At 43.1% G+C, this 26328-nt stretch overlaps 1 long non-coding RNA gene across 1 annotated transcript in view; it reads left to right on the forward strand.

Moving 5' to 3' along the window:
• LOC309629289 overlaps nt 1-17745 on the forward strand; it is a 177226-nt gene extending 159481 nt beyond the window's left edge. The window contains exon 2 of the long non-coding RNA XR_014244973.1: nt 12776-17745. This is a non-coding gene — a long non-coding RNA (uncharacterized lncRNA). The remainder of the gene's footprint in view (nt 1-12775) is intronic.
• Nucleotides 17746-26328: the final 8583 nt, after the last annotated feature.

Here is a 26328-nt window from a genome sequence, read left to right on the forward strand (position 1 = left end):
TTAGGGTTAGAGAGGTAATCCTGGAGCCAGATAATATGACTCCCCGACTTTCTTTTCGTTCTCCGTGGGCTATGCATCTCTTCCCTACCTTAGTCCCAGCTCTTGCATCTTGCTGAGACAGCACACCTTCCCACTTCCACACCCTCCATGCACAAAAGCTGTTTTCTGTTTTCCCTTTCTTTTTTTCTTCTCCACTGAGAATATCTGTAAGGTTTTTATGGCTGGGTGAATGACTCAAGAAATGCTTTGCTCCAAGGAACTATTGGGGAAGATTCTTGTTTTCTGATGTGTGCTGCCACCATTTCAATTTGGGTCTCAATCGAGCACGTGAGTCTTGCTAGTCCTCAGCCTTTGGAAAGGAAGAACCTATTTATTTATTTATTTATTTTTGGCTGTGTTGGGCCTTCATTTCTGTGCGAGGGCTTTCTCTAGTTGCGGAAAGCGGGGGCCACTCTTCATCGCGGTGCGCGGGCCTCTCGCTATCGCGGCCTCTCGTTGCGGAGCACAGGCTCCAGACGCACAGGCTCAGTAGTTGTGGCTCACGGGCCTAGTTGCTCCGCGGCATGTGGGATCTTCCCAGACCAGGGCTCGAACCCATGTTGCCTGCATTGGCAGGCAGATTCTCAACCACTGGGCCACCAGGGAAGCCCGGAAGAACCTATTCTTACCTAGAACTCTTCAGCGTTACCTCCCGTGTATTGAAGGCCATGAATCTAATTTTTAAGCTCAATATTTACCTCAGTACGGCCAAATCAAAATCCCCATTTTAGGGATTGATAGTTAAAGGAGTTCTTTAACTCCAAAATCATCTGCTTTAGGAATTAAGATTATCTCTTAGGTGTGGAAACTGCCTTGTAATTTATGTCTGAATTCAGAAAAGTTCTAGAACTTTAAAGAGTTTAATTCAAAGTTCATCAGGCCTCTGTCTGTGGCCCCCGAAGGCTCAAGTCAGTGGGATCTGTGTTGCCCAAGTCTTCACTGGTCTTCCTCTCCCCACATCCCAAAGGTCTGACTTCAAATGAGTGGGTCACATATGGAACAACATTTCCCGAGTGGCTAGCGTGTGCCGAGGACCGTGGCTGAAGCAACAGTGAAGACGAGGGTCTTCAAACGCTGGCACCAGCCCACCTGGTGTGACACCTGAAATTCGAAGGGGAATGCAGAGCGGTTGTCTCTCTTACGCATGCCACAGTCGTCCCTAGGGACACCATTCAAACTGGAATCAGACCAAGATCTTTTTCTTCTGTGTATGGGCATTTATCCATGTGGATTACTATTTTGGCGTTCCTCTTTCACTCCTACACACACATCCAATATTCCATATGCCTTCTTTGAAAAAACAACTGGTCTGTGCACTCTTCTCTTCCGAGTCGCCTTTGTGTGACATTCTTGCCTGCTTCCCCCACGACCTGCTCCTCAGCCAAAGATCTATTTTAGACGGAATCTGTCCCAGCTTTTGAGCCTACCGCAGAGAGCAGCGTCGGTAATTGGTGGGGCGGGATGAACTGAGTCATAAATTAGCTGATGAATATTATTTCCTGGGGAAGAGCAGCCCTTCACCTGCAGCCAAAGGCAGAGCCAACCAAGTGGCAAGATTGCACAGCGGGCGGGGCCCTGGGAGATGCCCGAGTCATGGAGCAGGGAACCGATTTTCCCCAGCGGCTCACCTTTCCCTGCTGAAGAGCGCTGGCTGCCATCGCAATCCTCCAAGTCTTGGAACAGAGCCAAGTTTCCTGAGATTAAACTGCTACAGATCAGCAACGCAGTTTACACTTCTTGGTCCCTTTTCTTTGCTTCCTAGTCAATTATATATTAAAGTTAAAACTTTTTAACTTGAATGTCAACCTCCTCATATGAGCTTAAACCATTTACAGGTATACCTCAGAGATATTGCGGATTCGATTCCAGACCACTGCAATAAAGCGAGTCCACAAGAGTTTTCTGGTTTCTCAGTGCCTATGCCTATACAAGTTATGTTTACACTATATTGTAGTCTATTAAATGTGCAAAGGCATTATGTCAAAAAAAAAAAGGATATACCTTAATTTAAAAATACTTTATTGCTAAAAAATGCTGATCCTCAACTGAGCCTTTAGCAAGTCGTTGTAGCAACGTCAAAGGTCACTGATCACAGATCACCATAGCAAATATAATAATGAAAGAGTTTGAACTATTTTGAGAATTTCCAAAATGTGACACAGGGTCACGAAGTGAGCAAATGCTCTTGGGAAAAAATGGTGCCAATAGACTTATTCGACGTAAGGTTGCCACAAACTTACAATTTGTTAAAAATGCATAATCTGTGAAGTGCAATAAAATGAGGTATGCCTGTAGCTTCAAAACTTACCATATACACACACTGTTCTCAGTTTGGAAATCAGGCAGAAGCGTGATCCATTTTCACGTACATTTTTACCTCTGTTTTTAAAAATAAAGCTAGTGTATTATAGCACTTATATTACAGTTATTACCCAATATGTTTGAATAGAATTATATGTGCTTCAAATTCATTCCACAGCCTAATCCACCTTTTTTTTTAGCTTTAAAAGAATATGATTTAAAAAAAAGAATATGATTTTTTCCCAACTGCCCCATGAGCTATCAGTTTAACTGAGCAACCTCTGCTACAATGTTGTATAAACCTAATCATGTTCATTTCCACAGAGCCCTCTTTTTCTTTGTCATCCACACCAGGTAAGTGTGACTCAGTTTATGAATCATTTGCAGTGTCTCCTCTTGATCGTTGCACTTCTTATACCCAAGTTGGGGGCCTATTTCTCAGGTAACGTCAGAGTTCTGAATGTCGGGCTCCGTCCCAGATCAACAGGTTCACCATCGCCCTGCTGCAGGGCCTCCAGGGAACCAGAGAGCGAAAGGAGCTACCAGACAGCCTGAGTTCATTTGTACTTTCCACTTGGCTGTGATGATCAGCCAGAGAATATTCTCCTGAGAGATGGCTGAGACCGAGTCTATTTCAAATGACTTCGAAAGCACAATGCTGTCATCTCATAGTTGAGGAAACAGCCTGCTGTACAGAGGAAGAGAAGCCACTTTCTGAAATGTGATAGCAAAGCATAACTGTAAAATGAAAAGCAATTTAAATGTATTACTGGACAAAAACCATTAGCCCAATGAACATAAATAACCTTACCGAGGAAGGGCACCGTTTCCAGATAACTGCTCCCTTAGTTTGGAGGAAATTTCTCTCTTACTGGAAGGCCTCTGAGTGTCATTAAAAGGGTTGCAACTGAAACATGTTATCAAAGAGTCAGATTTTTTCCACTTGTGTAAACAACCCCGTTGGAATTAGTGTGACATTTTTGCAGGCAGGGAAGCCAGTAACAACTGGTATAACCAGAACCAGGCAATTTTGCTTTCTGAAAGAAGGGTTGTCAAGTCATGATTATTTCTCTCAGATGCTGCCAAATTCCTAGTGACATCACCCACACCATTAACCACTCCATTAAATTCTTTGTAGTGCTAATGCTGTCTTTGTTTAATCTGATTCAGCCAAGAACAAGAAGAAAGGGAACTTTAAATCTCTAGGCTCAGGAAAGATGTGAAGCTGGAGACCCTGACACTGCCTTAGGCTGGACCCAAACATCCAGGTGGGCAGAAGTTGGCATGTGGGTCCCTGTGCATGGGTGATGTCATTGGGATTATCTATAGTGCAGAGTTACCATCATGGTTCCTTTACTACTAGTGATACACTGAAAGAGTTTATGCAGTCTCCTAATGTGCCATGAGTCTCAAAGTGTGGTACCCACTTCTGGAGAGACTGAGACTAGAGTAAAATGGAGATCAGCAACCCCTAGTAGATGTGCTCACTCACAAATAAGCCAAAATGCAGTATGTTGTCTCACAAAAAGAGAGAAGTTTCACTTTTTCATTTTGGTATTGTTTGTCATGGTTTGTTTGTTTGTTTGTTTCACCAAAGGAGGACAGGGAGTTAACAGGACAATCACCTTGGACTCTAAAAAAAAAAAGAACATTTTGAAATCTCTTGTCTTAAAGTAGTTGCACCCCAGTGGGATCTGGACCACAGGCACCCCAAGATGGAGACTGAGAGCTGGTGGAGTCACCCCATGGAGGGCAGGAAAACTTTTCCCTCCTTCCCTCTAGGCTCTTTGGATGACCTAATAATTAAATTGACATAGAACAGATTAACAGGAGAAAACCAAATTTAACTTGGTATATAGGAGAATTCATTAAAAAATACGAAACTCAAAGAAGTGACCAAAGCAGGCAGCTTTTATACCTTTTAGACAAAGAAATAATAAATTTGTGAAGAATTGGCAAGGTAAAGAAGTTTAGGCTTGGGGTAGTAAATTAGTGAAGACAAGATTTGCCTTGTCTTATTAGTGTAACAAGGTTTGTTTACACAGCCTTCTCAGCCCTGAAGTCCCTATCTATAATGATAAGGATGTCTCTTCCTCCCAGTATAGAGAGGGTACTTTTCACTTGGGAGATATATTTCCTGCTTTCTGGGGAACAAAGGAGGATCAGAGTGTCCTTCTTGTACTGGCTATCTTGACTTTAATTCAAAACAATCAATATGCCAAAGTGGCATGTTTTGGGGTGGCCTGCCCTGAACCCCATCATTCACTGAGGGATGTGGGATGGGGATGCTAGATGTGGGATCTCTGAAAACCAGGGTACTCTTTAATATAACTCTTTAGCTCACTGCAAGCAGAAAACAGACATCTCCAGGAATCAGACAGCCAAGTGGGAAGGAGAGGGAGTTATTTTGTACAGCCCTGTAACACCTAGCAAGTACGGTGCCAACACACCACAGGCAGCCCCCAAATCCCATTGATCAGGGCAAAGCTTTCCCCCCTCTGTACACTGAACCCCTACATAACCAGAATCAAATCACTTCACCTCTTTATTTCCTCTCTAATGTGGGCATTATAACATCTGCTTCCAGGGATCATTTTTTGTGGATGCAATGAGATACAACATTTGAACAAGTTTTGTAAATTCTAAAATTCTATAACGCCTAAAAAATTAGAAAACTTTAAGAGAATAAAAAGACGAGCCAGAGAATGTGAGAAAATATTTGCAAACACATATCTGATAAAGGACTTGTATTCAAACTATGCAAAGAACTCTTAAAACTCAACAATAAGAAAACAACCCAATTAAGAAGTGGGCAATAGATCTGAACAGACACCACACAAGAGGTGATAGAGAATATACAGATGGCAAATAAGCATATGAAAAGATGCTCAACATCTTATGTCATTAGGGACTTGCAAATTAACACAAGATACCACTATATTCCTATTAGAATAACCAAAATCCAAAAGACTGACAACACCAAATGCTAACAAGTGTGTGGAGTAACTAGAACTCTGTTGCTGGTGGGAATGCAAAATGGTACAGCCACTTTGGAAGTTTGGCAGTTTCTTACAAAGCTAAACATAGGCTTACCACATGATCCAACAATTGTCCCCTTAGGTGTTTACCCAAATGAGTTGCAAACTTATATTCATGCAAAAACCTGCATGTGAATGTTTATAGAAGCTAAACAAACAAACAAATTGTTGTCAAAAACTGGAAGCAACCAAGTTGTCCTTCGATTGGAAATGGATAAACAAATTGTGGTATATCCATACAGTGGAATATTATTCAAGGATAAGAAATGAGTTATCAAGGCACAAAAAGATATGGAGGAACTTAAATACATATTGCTAAGTGAAAGAAGCCAATCTGAAGAGGCTACATACTGTATAATTCCAACTATGTGACATTATAGAAAAGGCAAAACTATGGAGACAGTAAAAAGATCAGTGGTTGGGGAAGGTGAATAGGTGAAGCACAGGGAATATGTAGGTAGTGAAACTCTTCTACATGATACTGTAATGATGGATTCATGATGTCATGAATTTGTTAAAATCCATTGAATCTGCGTGACGAAAAGTGAACTCTTATGTAAATGATGAATTTTAGTGAATATGTCAATATTGGTTCACCAATCGTAACAAAGTCACCACACTAATGCAAGATATTAATGATGGGGAAACTGGGGGAGGGGAGTGCAGAGGGGCTGGAAGAGTGAAGGGATTTATTGGTATTTTCTGTACTTTCTGCTCAATTTTTCTGTAAACCTAAAACCAGTACAAATAATAAAGTCTACTAATTAAATAAAAATTAGAATAGCTCCTCTGCCTGCCTACTTCTCAGATATCACCAAAAAGGAACAGTTAGGTGGCTAAAAACCCTTGTTAATTTTTTCATCAGCATTTTTCTGTTTACTAAAGTAATTAAATGGGAAAAAACCCACTTTTCCTCCTTCTGGGACTAAACAAGGCTAATTTTTTTTTCCTACTTTGAATGGGAAAAAACAAGTCATTGGTAAATTTTTCCTTTTCCTGAATGGGCCCATATACAAAAAAGATTGGTAAACACTGCGTGAAATGAAAATAAGAAAGCTCTCCTCTGAAAGGGATACCTACCTCATTTTATATGAGTGCTCTTGCTTGCTTCCAAATATAAAAGAGTGTTTTAAAAACTACAGTCGTGGGCTTCCGTGGTGGCGCAGTGGATGAGAATCTGCCTGCTAATGCAGGGCACACGGGTTCGAGCCCTGATCTGGGAAGATCCCACATGCCGCGGAGCAACTAGGCCCGTGAGCCACAACTACTGAGCCTGCGCGTCTGGAGCCTGTGCTCCGCAACGAGAGAGGCCGTGACAGTGAGAGGCCCGTGCACCGCGATGAAGAGTGGCCCCCGCTTGCCACAACTAGAGAAAGCCCTCGCACAGAAACGAAGACCCAACACAGCCAAAAAATAAATAAATAAATAATAAAAATAAGTAAATTAAAAAAAAAAAAAAACAAAAAACTACAGTCATCAGAAAGTCCTGATGCCCCTCAAAGGAGAAGTAGTTGTGCCTTGTCCTGTTTGACTAAACCACTTCAGTATTTTAGATTTGGAAAAAAATGACTTCCAAACTTCACTACTATTTTGCATCAGGTTTGGCAATGTGACATTTATTAGGACCTGGAAAAAAAAATCTGTGGACTTCCGTGATGGTGCAGTGGTTAAGAATCCACCTGCCAGTGCAGGGGCACGGGTTCAAGCCCTGGTCGGGGAAGATCCCACATGCCACGGAGCAACTAAGCCCATGTGCCACAACTACTGAGCCTGCGCTCTAGAGCCTGTGAGCCACAACTACTGAGCCCACGTGCCACAACTACTGAAGCCCATGCGCCTAGAGCCCGTGCTCTGCAACAAGAGAAGCCACTGCAATGAGAAGCCCGTGCGCAGCAACGAAGAACCAACGCAGCCAAAAATAAATAAATAAATAAATTTTTAAAAATCTGAGAATGAATCTATCTTGAGAGGCGATAGACCTTCACTCTCTCACCAATTCATTTATCCATCCTCTCAGCAAATAACTGAGGATGGGGCTTGAGATGTATGTGGGAGATACTGTAACAGGAGGAAAGGTCTCATTTCTGCCATCAGCAAAATCACAATCTGTAGGGAGGCTGGGAAGACAGAAATTTGAGAACTATGATATAAAATAATAATCCTTTTAATGCCAGAGGAGTACAGTGGAAGGAGCCAGGAAGGCTTCCCAGAGGAGAGGACTAAATTAAGCCTGGAATCAGGATGAGTCATCTGAAGTCTATTCCTGACCCAGGAAATCAAAAGGTATATTGCAGACTGGCACATCCTTCACCGTGCAGCAGGAGCTAGCTTCTGTTTCATTTCTGCAGGAAGCAGATCGTGGCATAAGGAGAGAGAGAAGGCAGGGATGGATTTCCCAGTGAGCACAAATGTTGCAAAGTTTGATAATTTACTCCTATTTTCCTTACAATGTTTTAGGCTCTTTACAGTGTTTCAGCTGACAATGCTAAAATCCAAATCACTTTTATTTAAGTAGATTTTTGTAATAAAATCATTTATGATCTTCAGCAATACTAAATTAGAAATCATAATCACTCTCTGAATTTTTGTAAGAAAAGTACTAATTCTTTTGCCTTTGAATATCCCATCCTGTTCTTCAACATTATTTGCCCATGGCCGTCTGCACTTTAGTGCATTGGCCCTGGTGTAATGGGTTAGGGGTAGACCCAATATAGGGGCAACCTGTTTGCATTACAAACTGACCCTCACTTGAGGCACTGGATTACCCAAGAAAAAAACTCAGGATATTCTTAAGGCATTAACAAGGCTGGGGCACCAAAGGAAATATTTTTGAAATAATTTGACATTTGATACTATATTAGTTAAGTCCCAGCAGGAAATAAATGGCACAATTGAATTGGGCAAATTTGAGTTTAATAAGAGAATTATTTAACAAGGAATAGGGGAACCACAAAAGATGGTGCAGGGTCCTTGGGCTGGTAACAGTGGGCCCAGTGACCCCTGTCTCCCCCAGGCCTGAAGGGTCTAGGTCCTGGAAGGGTGACCTATACCTGGAGACACACAGAACTAGGGGGAAAGAGCAGGTAATAGGACCACCGTCAGCCCACGGTGACAAGGCTTCACTCTCCTCCTGCCCCTCTCATCTCCTGCTCTGTTTCCCATTGGCCAGACCCCACTGGAAGCCAAGAGCAAGAGAACCTGTTGGAACAATCTGTTCATTTAGCCTCCCAGGACACAGAGCAGGTCAGAGAGAAGTGGAGAGTGGAAGAGGGCGGCAAAGGGAAGATACCCGGCATAGGATGTTTATGTGGTCATTGATGGCACCCCAAATGTCTTGATTTCTTTTATATCTTAGTATATTATTTTGAAATATATGGTAAAGGAGCAACCACAATTTTTTTTCAAGCTCTAGGCCTCTAAAAGTCTCAGTTGGCCCTCCCCTTTTGGAGCATCTGACTTGAAAAGTAAGGGTGTTATATCTTGGTAGATTTCAGTGAGCTCCAGCCAAGATTATCAAAGGCTCCCGAGGAGGGACCATATGTTTTGCTCAGCTGAGTTCACTAGGTTCTGACCTTGAGAAGAGCTGGGCTGTTAGCCTGAAGGGTAGGAAGAGCCATAACTTGCTCACACATGTGCCCTGCCACCTGCCCCTGTGTCAGTCTGGTGGGCACACTTCAGGCCTGGTAGGAGTAGAGAGACACATAATTCAGGAGGCAAGCTGCCCCACACAGCCAATTTAGGAAAAACTTCAGGGTCAGTACATGACACCCCAGTGGATTTTTCCAGGGGAACGTTTGTGGTTATTTAATAACATTGATGTCTCTCAGTGGATCTCAGCAGTTAAACGCAGCAGAGCATTTTCATCTGTACTTGGTACCAAAACAGAGCATTTGTATTTACATATTTGTGTTAAACATACCTTGTGTTTGTAGAGCATTAATGAGGTTCACATTGTCCCATAGCTGCACTCTTTAGGGAGCTGGAATCTGTCTTCAATGTTAGTCAACAAACCTTAGAAAACATTTGAATGTGAATCAGGCCTGTGTCCGCTCCTCAAAGGGGCCCTTGAGTTGGAGAACGGGGAAGATGACCTCCGGTGGTGGGGATGGCACACGGAAGGCACGGATCTCAGGGATACCCTGGCTGCTATTCTTGCTCCTGCTAATTTCACCGTCGAGGGCCCGCGCTGTCCCTGGACAGAGGCTGCAACTCCATCTAGTCAAGTCTCCCTTGAACTCCTAGAAAACGCGTCTCTGGCCTGTTGACACTGGCCTCGCACACTTGACTCCACTTTCCTCTCTTACCCTGGCCTCTAAATTCAGGAACTACGTCCTAATGTCTTGAAAGGGAGGGTAATTCACCAAAACAGGAGCTGAGCCATTGAGCATGTGCCAGAGGTGGCAGAGGTGCCCGAGTGGGTACCATCCTCTGTATCTGTAGTGTCCCCACTTCCTCCCCCTTGTTTAAACCGCAGGGACACTGCGTGCCAGCTGAGGTGCGAGGTGCTCCAGTCCCCAGGACCAGGGAAGGGGCTGGACCAACACCCCACCACCTTTCCTATGCTGACACCTATGCTGGGTGTCAAGAGTGCTTAATCTAATGGGCCTCATGCAGGTTAAGAGGAAATTAGAGTGCCAACGAACCGAGACCATACGTTTTCATCAGTGGCGTGGGCCTGGCCTGGGGCAGCTGGCTTGAAGGAAGGGACTGGGAAGATGGCGATGTGTGTTATCCAGAGGTTTGGCAGTGACACCGCACGCCGGAAAGGAAGGTAGTGAGGGTCTGGTGGGGGCAGACCGAGCCTGAGATGAGATTACAAATACTAAACACCCCCCTCTGCCTGTTCCTGCCCTCCCCAATCTTCTCTCCTCCCCGCTTCCTTCCCCCTCCCCTGCCCAGGCCTCTTCCAGTACTATTCTGTGCAAGCGAGGGGAGAGGAGAGGGGATCCTGTCATTGCAGTTTGAGACCTGGACCCAGCGAGAATGTCAGAGTGTCACTTCAAGACTATGTGCGTGGCAGCAGTAGCCCTCGTGTCCCACCCAAATGGGGAGGGGAAATGCCGTTGTGACGCTAGGCCTTGGGGGGTTATTGAGGAGATGCTATATCACTGTCACTTTCTAGGGCCCAGAGACATGATCTGGGCCAACATCGTCCAGCTCTCCTCCCCAAAGAGGAAGATGTGTACTGGAGAAACAGCCCTGCGCCCTAGCCCCTGGCCTCGCTTTCCCAGCCTTGGAAGCCCCCAGGGACCAAGTAGCCAATCCTCACCGCCCCTTGAGAAGACCATCCACCTCCACAAACACTGCTGCTGTTCCCAAAGCCGTTAATAACCTGACCCCCCAAATCTGGAGGTATGACCTCGCAGCTCATCGCCCTTGACCCTCAGCAGCGTTCCATCAGCTGAACCCCCTGCCTTCACCGCCTTCTCTCCTTTGACATTCGTGACCTCCAGCTGCCCACTCCTCCTACTTACCTGGCTGAGCCCGCTGCGTCACCTTCACTGGTTCCTCTAGGTTATTCAGGCCTCATGGTCACGACCGCCTACCACCACATCAGTGCCCGAGGCTGCTGCATAACAATCTCCTTCCTTGATTAGAGCATCTTAATTATGCTCTAGAAATTTGCTTAAACAGATTAATCATTCTTGAGGACAAATTTAGAAGCTGTACTTGCTGGGGGATCTGCTCTGAATATCTCCTGGGAAATTCTGATTATACCTGCCTGTGTGGCCTTCACCAGGGCCTTGGGTGCAGCTGGGACTTGGACCCTGGCTGAAAGCTATACGCCACCCCTGCATGTTTCTTTTCCCTCCTCTGGGGCCAGCAAAGTGGGCTCTAAAAGTGGAGTTAACCCCTGGAGATTGAGAACAGGGTTCTCGGTGGGCTCTCTCCCTTCTGGAATACTGTCAGCATGGTGAGGAGTGAATCTGGGCTCCTCTTCAATGAAATTAAAGTCTCAGTCCGTTTACTTGTGGCAACCTGGACCCACATTGGTTCTCAATAGAATCCCTAGACTTTCCGGACATTGGTGCCTCATCCTAGACCAACTTAGAATCTCTGGGATGGGGCATCTGTAGTCTGAAAGGGCCCATGTGGTGGTTCCAATGGACAGCCAGGTGAGAACCACAGCGACCTCTGAGAATCAGCAGATGCTTTACTTCTGTGCACATAAATGAGGGGAGTCAGCCCCAGAATCCTTTGAACCTGAGGACAGATCTGATACTCACGGAAAACAAAGTATGAGCCCATCTACCCAAAGTGGGTGTTCACAAACCCTTCAAGCGGGGAAGGCAGTGTTTCATGATGGTTACAAGCCAGAGCTTGGTATCGGACTACACGGATTTAAGTGCAGTTCTATCATTTCCTAGCTCTGTGACCCTGGGTAAGCTACCTCACCTCTCTGAGCCTCAGCCTTCTCACAAAGCCTGTACCAACTTCATAGAACTGTAGAGGGATGTGGATAAAATTATACAAGAGTTTAGAACAGTGGCATATAGAGGCATAGAGTAAGCTCTCCGTAAAAGTTAGCTAACATTATTTTCCTCATGATTCTCCGCGGCATCACCATTTGGCTCAAGGATAGAACAGAAAATTCATAAGAAACCAGGTCAGTAGACTTTTTCTGCTGTATTTTCGGAATTCTCCAGGAAACCAGAACCAAAGTAAAATATTAGATACATATGTATATATGTATGTATATATATTTTAAACATCTTTATTGGAGTATAATTGCTTTACAATGTTGTGTTAGTTTCTGCTGAATAACAAAGTGAATCAGATATACATATACATATATCCCCATATCTCCTCCCTCTTGTGTCTCCCTCCCACCCTCCCTATCCCACACTTCTAGGTGGTCACAAAGCACTGAGCTGATCTCCCTGTGCTATGCAGCTGCTTTCCACTAGCTGTCTATTTTACATTTGGTAGTATATATAAGTCCATGCCACTCTCTCACTTTATCCCAGCTTACCCTTCCCCCTCCCTGTGTCCTCAAGTCCATTCTCTACATCTGTGTCTTTATTCCTGTGCTGCCCTTAGGTTCTTCAGAACCATTTTTTTTTTTTTAGATTCCATATACATGTGTTAGCATACGGTATTTGTTTTTCTCTTTCTGACTTACTTCACTCTATGACAGACTCTAGGTCCATCCAGCTCACTACAAATAACTCAATTTCGTTTCTTTTTATGGCTGAGTAATATTCCATTATACATATGTGCCACATCTTCTTTATCCATTCATCTGTCGATGGGCATCTAGGTTGCTTCCATGTCCTGGCTATTGTAAATAGTGCTGCAATGAACATTGGGGTACATGACTCTTTTTGAATTATGGTTTTCTCAGGGTATATGCCCAGTAGTGGGATTGCTGGGTCACATGGTACCTCTATTTTTAGGTTTTTAAGGAACCTCCATACTGTTCTCCATAGTGGCTTCATCAATTTACATTCCCACCAAGAGTGCCAGAGGGTACCCTTTTCTCCACACCCTCTCCAGCATTTATTGTTTGTAGATATTTTGATGATGGCCATTCTGACCAGTGTGAGGTGATACCTCATTGTAGTTTTGATTTGCATTTCTCCAATGATTAGTGATGTTGAGCATCCTTTCCTGTGTTTGTTGGCAATCTGTATATCTTCTTTGGAGAAATGTCTGTTTAGATCTTCTGCCCATTTTAGGATTGGGTTGTTTGTTTTTTTTGATATTGAGCTGCATGAGCTGCTTGTAAATTTTGGAGATTAATCCTTTGTCAGTTGCTTCATTTGCAAATATTTTCTCCCATTCTGAGGGTTGTCTTTTGGTCTTATTTATGGTTTCCTTTGCTGTGCAAAAGCTTTTAAGTTTCATTAGGTCCCATATGTTTATTTTTGTTTTTATATCTCTAGGAGGTGGGTTAAAAAGGACCTTGCTGTGATTTATGTCAAAGAATGTTCTTTCTATTTTCTCCTCTAAGAGTTTTACAGTGTCTGGCCTTACATTTAAGTCTTTAATCCCTTTTGAGTTTATTTTTGTGTATGGTGTTAGGAAGTGTTCTAATTTCATACTTTTACATGTAGCTGTCCAGTTTTCCCAGAATCACTTAGAGAAGAGGCTGTCTTTTCTCCATTGTATATTCTTGCCTCTTTTATCAAAGATAAAGTGACCATATGTGAGTGGGTTTTTCTCTGGGCTTTCTATCCTGTTCCATTGATCTATATTTCTGTTTTTGTGCCAGTACCATACTGTCTTGATTGCAGTAGCTTTGTAGTATAGTCTGAAGTCAGGGAGCCTGATTCCTCCAACTCCATTTTTCTTTCTCAAGTTTGCTTTGGCTATTCGGGGTCTTTTGTGTTTCCATACAAATTGTGAAATTTTTTGTTCTAGTTCTGTGAAAAATGCCACTGGTAGTTTAACAGGGATTGCATTGAATCTGTAGATTGCTTTGGGTAGCATAGTCATTTTCACAATGTTGATTCTTCCAATCCAAGAACATGGTATATCTCTCCATCTGTTTGTATCGTCTTTAATTTCTTTCATCAGGGTCTTATAGTTTTCTGCAGACAGATTTTTGTCTCCTTAGGTAGGTTTATTCCTAGGTATTTTATTCTTTTTGTTGCAGTGGTAAATGGGAGTGTTTCCTTAATTTCTCTTTCAGATATTTCATCATTAGTGTATGGGAATGCAAAAGATTTCTGTGCATTAATTTTGTATCCTGTGACTTTACCAAATTCATTGATTAGCTCTAGTAGTTTTCTGCTACCATCTTTAGGATTCCTGTGTATAGTATCATGCCATCTACAAACAGTGACAGCTTTACTTCTTCTTTTCCAATTTGGATTCATGTTATTTCTTTTCCTTCTCTGATTGCTGTGACTAAAACTTCCAAAATTATGTTGAATAATAGTGGTGAGAGTGGGCGTCCTTGCCTTGTTCCTGATTTTAGAGGAAATGGTTTTAGTTTTTCACCATTGAGAACGCTGTTGGCTGTGGGTTTGTCATATATGGCCTTTACTATGTTGAGGTAAGTTCCCTCTATGCCCATTTTCTGGAGAGTTTTTATCATGAATGGGTGTTTAATTTTGTCAAAAGCTTTTTCTGCATCTATTGAGATGACCATATGGTTTTTGTTCTTTAATTTGTTAATACGGTGTATCACATTGATTGATTTGCATATATGAAGAATCCTTACATCCCTGGGATAAATCCCACTTGATCATGGTGTATGATCCTTTTAATGTGTTGTTGGATATTGTTTGCTAGTATTTTGTTGAGGATTTTTGCGTCTATGTTCATCCGTGATACAGGTTTGTAATTTTCTTTTCTTGTGATATATTTTTCTGGTTTTGGTACCTGGGTGATGGTGGCTTCGTAGAATGAGGTTCCTGTGCAATTATTTTGAAGTGTTTGAGAAGGATAGGTATTTGCTCTTCTCTAAATGTTTGATAGAGTTGGCCTGTGAAGCCTTCTGATCCTGGACTTTTGTTTGTTGGAAGTTTTTTAATCACAGTTTCAATTTCAGTGCCTGTGATTGGTCTGTTTATATTTTCTGTTTCTTCCAGGTTCAGTCTCGGAAGGTTGTGCTTTTCTAAGAATTTGTCCATTTCTTCCAGGTTGTCCATTTTATTGGCATATAGTTGTTTGTAGTAATCCCTCATGATTCTTTGTCTTTCTGCAGGGTCAGTTGTTACTTCTCCTTTTTCACTTCTATTTCTGTTGATTTGAGTCTTCTCCCTTGTTTTCTTGATGAATCTGGCTAGTGGTTTATCAATTTTGTTTGTCTTCTCAAAGAACCAGCTTTTAGTTTTATTGATCTTTGCTATTGTTTCCTTCATTTCTTTTTCATTTATTTCTGATCTGATCTTTATGATTTCTTTCCTTCTGCTAACTTTGGGGGTTTTTTGTTCTTCTTTCTCTAATTGCTTTAGGTGCAAGGTTAGGTTGTTTATTTGAGATGTTTCTTCTTTCTTGAGGTAGGATTGTATTGCTATAAACTTCCCTCTTAGAACTGCTTTTGCTGCATCCCATAGGTTTTGGGATGTCATGTTTTCATTGTCATTTGTTTCTAGGTATTTTTTGATTTCCTCTTTGATTTCTTCAGTTATCTCTTGGTTATTTAGTAGCGTATTGTTTAGTCTCCATGTGTTTGTATCTTTTACAGTTTTTTTTCCTGTAATTGATATCTAGTCTCGTGGCATTGTTGTTGAAAAAGATACTTGATACGAGTTCAATTTTCTTAAATTTACCAAGGCTTGATTTGTGACTCAAGATATGATCTATCCTGGAGAATGTTCCATGAGCCCTTGAGAAGAAAGTGTATTCTGTTGTTTTTGGATAAAATGTCCTATAAATATCAATTAAGTCCATCTTGTTTAATGTGTCATTTAAAGCTTGTGTTTCCTTATTTATTTTCATTTTGGATGATCTGTCCATTGGTGAAAGTGGGGTGTTAAAGTCCCCTACTATTTTGTGTTACTGTCCATTTCCCCTTTTATGGCTGTTAGCATTTGTCTTATGTATTGAGGTGCTCCTATGTTGGGTACATAAATATTTACAATTGTTACATCTTCTTCTTGGATTGATCCTTTGATCATTGTGTAGTGTCCTTCTTTGTGTTTAAAGTCTATTTTGTCTGATATGACAATTGCTACCCCAGCTTTCTTTTGATTTCCATTTGCATGGAATATCTTTTTCCATCCCCTCACTTTCAGTCTGTATGTGTCCCTACGTCTGAAGTGAGTCTGTTGTAGACAGCATATGTACAGGTCTTGCTTTTGTATCCATTCAGCCAGTCTATGTCTTTTGGTTGGAGCATTTAATCCATTTACATTTAAGGTAGTTATCGATATGTATGTTCCTATTACCATTTTCTTAATTGTTTTGGGTTTTTTTTGGTACGTCTTTTCCTTCTCTTGTGTTTCCTGCCTAGGGAACTTCCTTTAGCCTTTGTTGTAAAGCTGGTTTGGTGGTGCTGAATTCTCTTAGCTTTTGCTTGTCTGTAAAGGTTTTAATTTCTCTGTCTAATCTGAATGAGATCCTTGCTGGGTATAGTAATCTTGGTTGTAGGTTTTTCCCTTTCATCACTTTAAATATGTCCAGTCCTTCTGGTTTGCAGAGTTTCTGCTGAACGATCAGCTGTTAACCTTATGGGGATTCCCTTGTATGTTATTTGTTGCTTTTCCCTTGCTGCTTTTAATACTTTTTCTTTGTATTTAATTTTTGATAGTTTGATTAATAAGTGTCTTGGCATGTTTTTCCTTGGATCTATCCTGTATGGGACTCTCTGCGCTTCCTGGACTTGATTGACTATTTCCTTTCCCATGTTAGGGAAGTTTTCAACTATAATCTCTTCAAATATTTTCTCAGAACTTTTCGTTTTCTCTTCTTCTCCTGGACCCCTATAATTCAAATGTTGGTGCGTTTAATGCTGTCCCCGAGGTCTCTGAGACTGTCCTCAATTCTTTTCATTCTTTTTTTTTGATTCTGCTCTGTGGTAGTTATTTCCACTATTTTATCTTCCAGGTCACTTATCCGTTCTTCTGCCTCAGTTATTCTGCTATTGATTCCTTCTAGAGAATTTTTAATTTCATTTATTGTGTTGTTCTTCATTGCTTGTTTGCTCTTTAGTTCTTCTAGGTCCTTGTTAAATGTTTCTTTTATTTTCTCCATTCTGTTTCCAAGATTTTGGATCATCTTTACTATCATCACTCTGAATTCTTTTTCTGGTAGACTGCCTATTTCCTCTTCATTTGTTTGGTCTGGTGGGTTTTTACCTTGCTCCTTCATCTGCTGCATATTTCTCTGCCTTCCCATTTTGCTTAACTTACTGTGTTTGGGATGTCATTTTTGCAGGTTGCAGGTTCGTAGCTCCTGTTGTTTTTGGTGTCTGCCCCTGGTGGGTAAAGTTGGTTCAGTGGCTTGTGTAGGCTTCCTGGTGGAAGGGACTGGTGCCTGTGTTTTGGTGGGTGGGTCTGGATCTTGTCCCTGTGGTGGGCAGGGCTGCATCTGGTGGTGTGTTTTGGGGTGTCTATGAACTTAGTATGATTTTAGGCAGCCTCTCTGCTAATGAGTGCAGTTGTGTTCCTGTCTTGCTAGTTGTTTGGCATGGGGCATCCAGCACTGGAGCTTGCTGGCCATTGTGTGGAACTGGGTCTTAGCATTGATATGGAGATCTCTGGGAGAGCTCTCGCCAACTGATATTATGTGGGGCTGGGAGGTCTCTGGTGGTCCAGTGTCCTGAACTTGGCTCTCCCACCTCAGAAGCTCTGGCCTGACACCAGGCCAGAGCACCAAGACCCTGTCAGCCACAGGGCTCAGAAGAAAAGGGAGAAAAAAAGAAAGGAAAAAAATTTTTTAAAGTAGAATAAAATAATTAAAATAGAAGAAAAAATTATTAAAATAAAAAAATTAAAAAGTAATTAAAAAAGAAAAAAAAAGAAAGAAGAGAGCAACCAAACCAATAAACAAATCCACTAATGATAACAAGCGCTAAAAACTATACTAAGGTAAACATAAAAATCAAAAACACGTCTGTTGCAGACAGCAAACCCCAAGTCTACCATTGCTCCTAAAGTCCACCGCCTCAGTTTTGGGATGATTTGTTGTCTATTCAGGTATTCCACAGATGCAGGGTACCTCAAGTTGCTTGTGGGGATTTAATCCGCTGCTCCCGTGGCTGCATGGAGAAATTTTCCTTTCTCTTCTTTGTTTGCACAGCTCCTGGGGTTCAGCTTTGGTTTTGGCCCAACCTTTGCATGTAGGTTGCCCTTAGGCTTCTGCTCTCACCCAGGCAGGAAGGTGTTAAAGCAGTGGCTGATTGGGGGGCTCTGGCTCACTCAGGCCGGGGGGAGGGAAGGGTACGGATGCGGGGTGAGCCTGCGGCAGCAAAGCTGGTGAGACGTTGCAACAGCCTGAGGTGCGCCGTGTGTTCTCCCAGGGAAGTAATCCCTGGATCACGGGGCCCTGACAGTGGTGGGCTGCACAGGGTCTCGGGAGGGGAAGTGTGGATAGTGACCTGTGCTTGCACACAGGCTTCTTGGTGACCTCAGCAGCAGCCTTAGCATTTAATGCCCGTCTCTGGGGTCCACGCTGATAGTCATGGCTTGAGCCCATCTCTGGAGCTCTTTTAGGTGGTGCTCTGAATCTTCTCTCCTCGCATGCCCTGAAACAATAGTCTCTTGTGTCTTAGGCAGGTCCAGACTTTTTCCCGGACTCCCTCCTGGCTAGTTGTGGCACACTAGCCCCCTTCAGGCTGTGTTCACGCAGCCAACCCCAGTCCTCTCCCTGGGATCCGACTTCCGAAGCCCGAGCCTCAGCTCCCAGCCCCGCCCGCCCCGGTGGGTGAGCAGACAAGCCTCTCGGGCTGGTGAGTGCTGGTCGGCACCGATCCTCTGTGCGGGAATCTCTCTGCTTTGTCCTCTGTACCCCTGTTGCTGCGCTCTCCTCCGTGGCTCCAAAGCTTCCCCCCTGCCCACACCCCCGTCTCCACCAGTGAAGGGGCTTCCTTGTGTGTGGAAACTTTCCCTCTTTCACAGCTCCCTCCCAGAGGCCCAGGTCCCTTCCCTATTCTTTTGTCTCTGTTTTTTCTTTTTTCTTTTGCCTTACCCAGGTACCTGGGGATTTTCTTGCCTTTTGGGAAGTCTGAGGTCTTCTGCCAGTGTTCAGTAGGTGTTCTGTAGGAGTTGTTCCACATGTAGATGTATTTCTGATGTATTTGTGAGGAGGAAGGTGATCTCCACGTCTTACTCCTCCACCATCTTGAAGGTCCCCCTATATATATATTTACATTACAGAAATTGGCTTATGTGGTTATGGAGACTGAGAGGTCCCACGATCTGCCATCTGCAAGCTGGAGACCCAGGAAAGCTGGAGGTGTAATTCAGTCTGAGTCTGAAGGCCTGAGAACCAGAGTACTGATGTCTGAGGGCAGGAGAAGATGGATGTCCCAGCTCAAGAGAAGACAGCAAGTTTTCTCTTCCTTCACCTTTTTGTTCTATTCAGGCCCTCAGGGCATTCCTGAGGGTGATCTACTTTCCTCAATCTAGTGAGTCAAACGCTAATCTCTTCCAGAATCACCCTCCCAGACACATGGAGAAATAATGTTTTACCAGCTATCTGGGCATCCCTTAGCCCAGTCAAGTTGACACATAAAATTAACCACCACACCCAGCCAGCAAGACTCAGCCTGAAACAAATCAATGACAGCTCCTTTGCCAGCACTCTCCATATGAGGGAATAACCAGGAATTGAAATATATTCTTTTCAGTGTTGATAGTCATATTAAGAACCAGATTAATCTATTGTTTGATGGTTGTCTTTTGGAAATTTTTTTAGTAGTTTGGAAGAGAACAAAAAAGTAAACAAACTGCTCATATTCCACAGTTTTACAGGATAGCAGAGGAAATACAGAAAGTGCAGGGCAGGAGAACTTGGTGTGGGCCTGGAGAAGGGCACGCAGCTCTGTGTGGCTGGGTGCTCATGGTCCCTGCGAGGGGAGCTGAGTGAGGTAAATGAGCAGGGCCGTTCAGCCCTGAACCATGCCAAGGAGTCTGCAGTTGATTCTGGGGGCCAGGAGACTCATTTTATTAGGGAGGAAGAGTAGTATGGAAGGAATTTATAGACAGATCTGGAGGAAAGAAAGACTGGACGCAGAGAAACGTGCTTAAGTTCAGTAACATGTTTAATCAAAGAAATGGAAAAATGAAAAATATTTAGGCATTTGTTAGCGTTATACTTAAGCATTCATATCTTTAGGGGAAAAAAATATACCAAGTTTTTAGCTAAGACATATCTTTGGCACCAGTAGCTATATGTAATATAAGACCCCACTTAAAAAAAAAAAACAAAACGGATTTACATTTCTAGGTTGGGATAATTTTCTTTTTCCTTATGTTGCTTCTACAGAGAGTAAATTGTCAAAATAAAGATTTGACTTTTCATCGCACATGAATAAATAATTTTTGCACATGTCAATGTGGGTGATACTATGGGAAATATTAGACTAAATTAAAGACATGATCTCTGCCATTAAAAAAAAATCACATTCTAACAGGGGAGGCTTGGGAAGCCAAGTAAACAGTTTACCATATAGAGAGTGCTGGTGTAGGAAGATAATAATTAACTGGGTTAAATTGGAAATTCAAAAAGATTGTAAAAGAGTAGAGTGTGGCATTATGGAGAGCTGGAAAGAGGACAGAAATTCACGTAAGATGATCTGGGCTCGAGCCTCAGTCCCACCAGTGACCAGCACTGTGAGCTTCAAGCTCATTCATGGTTTTCAGCCTCAACTTCCTCTTCTGTACATTGGAGCTAAAATACGTGCGCCGTTGACTCATGCTGTTCCAATCTTGTATTTATGCAACTTATTTCTTAGGTTCCCATAGAAACCTTTACTTTTATCTCAGTAAAAATTTTCTTGGTAGCAATTTTCCAATACGTGAAGGGTTAGTATATTTGTGGTGGGATTAGATAGGGTCTGTGCGACCAGGGGCCAGAAGCAGGACAGATGTGGGCAAGAGAAAGATAGATAAAGGGTCAGCATGGAAAAGTAATTTTCTAGCCTTCAAAACAAAAATAGGATGCTTCCTCTGCATCAGGAGGGGTTGAGTTTCATGTCACTAGAGGTGTTTGGAGAGGGACATAGTAGAAATGATTCAGGCATTAGATGTTATCTTTTCCAGACACAAAGTGAAATTTAAAATGGCCCTAGAAGAGATATGGGAACATATGTATATGTATAACTGATTCACTTTGTTATAAAGCAGAAACTAACACACCATTGTAAAGCAACTATACTCCAATAAAGATGTTAAAAAAATAAAAAATAAAAAAATAATAAATAAAATGGTCCTAAATAAAATCTCATCAACATGCAAAGAGAGTACGAGGGAGGAGACCTCCTGGTTGAAGACTAATGAGAAGGTTTCAGTTTAGGAGGCTTTAACTGCAGTGAGCTGACTTTGAATCTGGTACCTTTTTTTCTTACTCTTTTCTAAGATAATTCTATTTTAAGTAATTCTTAAAATATATTTTACTGAGTCTAAATACAAGGCTTCCTTTCTTTCTGAAGCAAGTGATTTCAAAGAAAAGTTACTTAACCCTAAAATTCCTGCCAAAGGTAAGCTTAAAAATCCTAAGTAACTTAAAACAAAATTTATGTTGACATCTAGGAAATATATACACACTATAGGAAAAATTAAATAAATCTTTTATTTTTTTAATACATTTCATTACCAGGAATTTAGTAAGGGAAATTAATTGTAGACAACTTAAGCTATAAATTGATTACATCAGTATTTTTCCACATGCCTATTTTCAGTCTCTTAAAGAGTCACTCCTAAGAAACTTTTGAAAGAATGGTTGAAAATGATTTATTGTCTTCAACCTGAATGCTTGATCAAGTGGAAGCATTTATTGGTTTGTCGTAATTATGTATTTATCTGAATGTTCTTTGACACAATCACTTGGAATATTTATTTCAATGAAACTTGCTAGGTACAAGTTCAAATAAAATATTATGTACTTGAAATCCCAAATTCAACCATCTGGTCTGAAATACTCTATCCAGGCAGGGCGGTAATATATCTGACCCTGCAGGTGAGTCTGCTGGCCAGTCATTCTTATCGCCATCTCTGCATCCTGACCAGGAGGAGCTGGTCTGGGTGGCGGGGCTGTGGGTAATGTCCCATCTAGGGACATGGTCCGTCTACTCCAGTCACTGAGTGTGACCTTAGGAAGCTACACTGACTGCTTTTCTCCACAGAGCCACATTTGGGGTGTAGGAGACAGCTCCCCTATAAACAGAAGCTTGATGTGTTTTTCTGTTCCAGCAATTTCTTCCATTTTTATGCCTCTGAAGTCCTACAGCACTGCTATCCTGGTGATTCTCAGCCCTGGGTGCATTTTCTAATCTCCGGAAGCTTTTTAAAAAATGCAAATCTTGGTACCTAAAGCAGTGGTTTTTGAACTTTAGCATCAGGGACACCTGGGGAGCTTGTTAAGCACAGATGGCTGGGCCCCAGGCCTACCCTCAGCCCCAGAGTAATGACTCAGTAGGTCTGAGGTGGCCCTGAAAATTTGCATTCCTCACAAGTTCTCAGGTGATGCTGAAATTCCTGTCTGGGGACCACACTTTGAGAACCAAGACCTAGAGATCTGGAATTAATTGGTCTAGATGGGGCCTGGGCATATATAATTTCAAAAGCTCCCCAGGTGATTCTAATGTGCAATTAGGGTTAAGAATTACTTATTAAATCTGATGGACTTCTTTCTTAGAAACTTGTACTTTTAGATTTTTATACCAAGTTAAGTGTGATGTGAGAATGTTATGTAAAATACAAAGGTAGCATAACACTGACTGCGGAAAGTTGAGTGTGACCTAATTTAAATGTGCTTATTGAGTTAACTATTACACCAACAATAGCTCTAGCTGTTGGCACATATAGTACTTGTAAGGCTATGAATATCTTCTTAAGATAATTCTTGCTGCATACTTTAAGAAAACAACAACAGGCTCACTAAGTTGCACTTCCAAACATTTTTCGATGTGTTCTACTTAGACCTCACTAAGGCACTGGAAGCAGCTAACAGAGTGTTGAACAAACATGGGACTCTAAACAAACAAATGTGTTATTGACTATGACATGGGAGCAATAGAAAACATTTTAGATGAAACAGGCTCATTTCAATTAATCACCACTACAGAGCCTATAAAACCCTGACTTAGAATTAAATCTTATGCTGTTACCATGTGTCACACTGGATCAATAAAGATAGATAAGCAAAAGTGATTTGGTAAAAATTTTTTATTTTTTATTGATAAGTCATTGAAACAGAGTATTGAGTAGATATCTTAAAAGGCCTGTGGGTGTGTTTCTTTACCTACATGTCCTGGGAACCCTACATCAGAGCTTGCTTTGGGTATAACAAAGATTCCAGTGGAAATTATCCTAGGGAGGTTTTTACTGGAAGGCTGAAACATTTTATTTGGCCTAGACCCTGCCTATCTGGGCTCATCAGGACTCCAGGGTGACTAATTTGTAATTTCATACAATAGGCAGGTACGCTGAATGGAATTCCTTAAGATCAAGATGGTTAAAAATATGGATAAGGGGAACCTTCAAATATTAAATGGTGTTTGAAATTTGAAGAATGTTTTTAGAAAACTAAAACAAAAACCTAAAGTGAGTAGATATGCCTCTTGTGAAGGCTTTATTTCTACTTGCCATTACAGAAGGGTTCCTTCAGATGAAACGTAATAGCTAATGTTTGTACCTCACTTTACAGTTTTCAAAGCACTTCTGCATATGTTACTCATAGGATCCGGGCTTAATAAAAAAATGTTACTTTTTGGAAAAACTATCCCAAGAAAGAGAAGTAGAAAATAATTTGCCTACTCTTGTTTAATGATGTTTATCCATAAACTACGTATATTTGGTACGAGCTGAACGGGGGAGGTGGAGGGGAAAGCCTCAAGCTTGGCAGGAACTCATGGCAGGGAGGGAGGGTTTGGGGTAAGAGATGGCCCTGTTTGAAGACAAGGTACAGGTGGGAGTCTCCTGTCCTGGGTGAGGCTGTCTAAGGATGCTCGGCTCCAGACCTGGGTGGGTCTGGAGACTGCAAATGACCTGGTCCAAGTGCCATCCACCAGAAAGGAGTCGAAAGCCAGACAGATGAAAGTGGACACTGAAGAGAGTTTCAAGATCAAGGACAATATAGCCAGAGATGGGTCATGACAAAGAAAACAAAACCAAAACGAAGCAAAATAAAACAGGAGGCTTGAGAGACAGGGAGAACATAGAGTAAGTGGGGGGCATGTGGGCCCAGGGAACTCTCAGGCACCGGCGGCCAGACCAGGTGGAGCTGCTTCCTCTGCTTGGTACTCCCTCTTCCGCCGCGATCCTGACAGCGTGCCCGGCACCTTCCTCAGCTTGGAGGGGTCAACGTCACGGTTCCAAGCTTGCACTTTTCCACAGGGCTTTGTCTCGATTTTAGGAGTGAAACCATGCCTTGGATAAGTTCCTTTTCGGCAGGAATCAATTGCAGGCTTTAATATATTTTACCAGAATAATGCGCCATCATCTCAGATTATCTGAATATGCTAAAATCATAACAAGGCATAAAATTAAGACATCTTTTTGTTTACAGTTTTTATGTGGATGGGAAGATGGAACCAGGTTAATCGATATGTTTTCCTATTGCTATAGAATATAAAAAAGAGCCCTCACAGCTCTGAAAGCACATTTTTAATCCTCTTTATTACTAAACTAGAGAGGGTATCAGTTCCCTTCTTCCTACAGGTACAATAGTTGAGTCCCAGGCAGGAGCCCTTATCATCCTCCTTGCTATGCACTAAAGAAGCTTACCCAGCCCGATCCCCTCCACATGACTCAGCTCCAAGTTCCATCCTGGGGGGAAAAAGGATGTTACGGCTTCCTATTTGTAAGACCTATTGCTTTCACTTTCTGACTCACATTTGTTATCTCTCTTGTCACAGAAGCTGATTCAACAAACATATTCAGGTATACCTTCCCCTTCATCTCACCAGTAGCAGGAGCAAAGATGGGATGAACACGGCATTGAAACCTGGGTGCTAAAATGCCTTTGCATGCGGCTTAAGGAGCCCAGCGAGTATTCCTGCACCAGCACCTTCGTGACAGTGCTTCTTGTTTGGACAGGCTGGCTAGTTCCTCGCGGCCACATTCTGAAGGCGGGTGATCCTCTGAGCTCTGTCCTTAAGTGCTGCTGGGAGGAATATGCCCAGAGGTGCTGAAACCAAAGCCAAATATTAACATCCCTGGTGCCCCTGGACCTAATCCTGTTGCGGGTTGCCAGACAGAGAAGCAGCACAGGAGAACGGAGTGGGGAGCGGAAGTGAGAGGAGCCCGGGGGAGCGAGGAAGGATAATCTGAAATAACCTGGAGACGGACCAGCTTCTACAGCAAAGCACGGGCTGGGGGGCGGGTCTGGTGGCCAGGTGAGGTTCTCGGAGGCTGGGATGGGGGCTGGAGGGCCGCGGGGTGCAGGGTCTGGGCTCCAGGGGCCTGGCAAGCCCCAGCCATAGAGAGACCAACAGGCAATGCCTCGGGCTGCAGTAGAAGCAGACGGGCATCCTGATGGCTGAGCTGAGCCCACCACCAGGAACGGGCTAGCTCCCCACGAGGCGTGGAGCTGCAGCGGCTGGCGGCCTGTGCACGTGCGCGGGGCCCCGAGCTTGGTTTAATTCTCTGCTCTCACGGTTTTGAAACGCTTAATACTTTTTTAACAAGGGGCTGGCATTTTCATGTTTCACTGGGCCAGTCCTGCGCTGTGGTTTGGGGCCCTGGCAAGAGAGGGGAGGGCGATGTTTCTTGTCGGGTGACGGGGCCCCAGGAAGCAATTTAGGGCTTGGGGCAAAACTGCATTCCACTCCGCAGCCTACATCACTCTCACCTCCTTACCCTGCCTGACATTTCTTCGGAGCAGTCTTCATCTCCTGGATTCGAGTATTTATTATTGTCTGTTTGTTGCCCATCTCCCTTTTGCCCCTAAGAGGCAAAGGCTTAGTCCATCCTGCTCCTGGCACCATCCCCAGGTCCTCTAGCACACGAATCCGTGCTGCAGGCATGGGGAACCCCAGGCCTCGGGAATGGTAAGGGTCCCAGGGTCCCGGAGGAATCGCTGGACTCCTCAGGGATCCAGGCAGAGCTGGGAAGGAGCTCAGTCCTATGCATGAGGCTCAGGAGTCTGGCCCAGAAGAAGAGCAGTTCTGTGGCAGGGAAGGCGGACGCTGGTGTCGAGGGAGAGATTTGTGGTGAGGCAGGATCGGTGTTTATGCTGCTCACCTTCATCTATTACCTGCCTCCATCTGTCCGACCGGGAGACTGGATGGAACGCGCCGGTGGGAGAATCACCTGTGACCCTGAGGCAGGCGGAGGCAGCCTCAGCAAGACTGGTGACTGCCGACTCTCAAATATCTTTGACTTCCTAAGAGCAA

The sequence above is a fragment of the Balaenoptera borealis genome (assembly GCF_965194805.1).
Source record: "Balaenoptera borealis genome assembly, chromosome: 5".
Taxonomy (NCBI): Eukaryota; Metazoa; Chordata; class Mammalia; order Artiodactyla; family Balaenopteridae; genus Balaenoptera; species Balaenoptera borealis.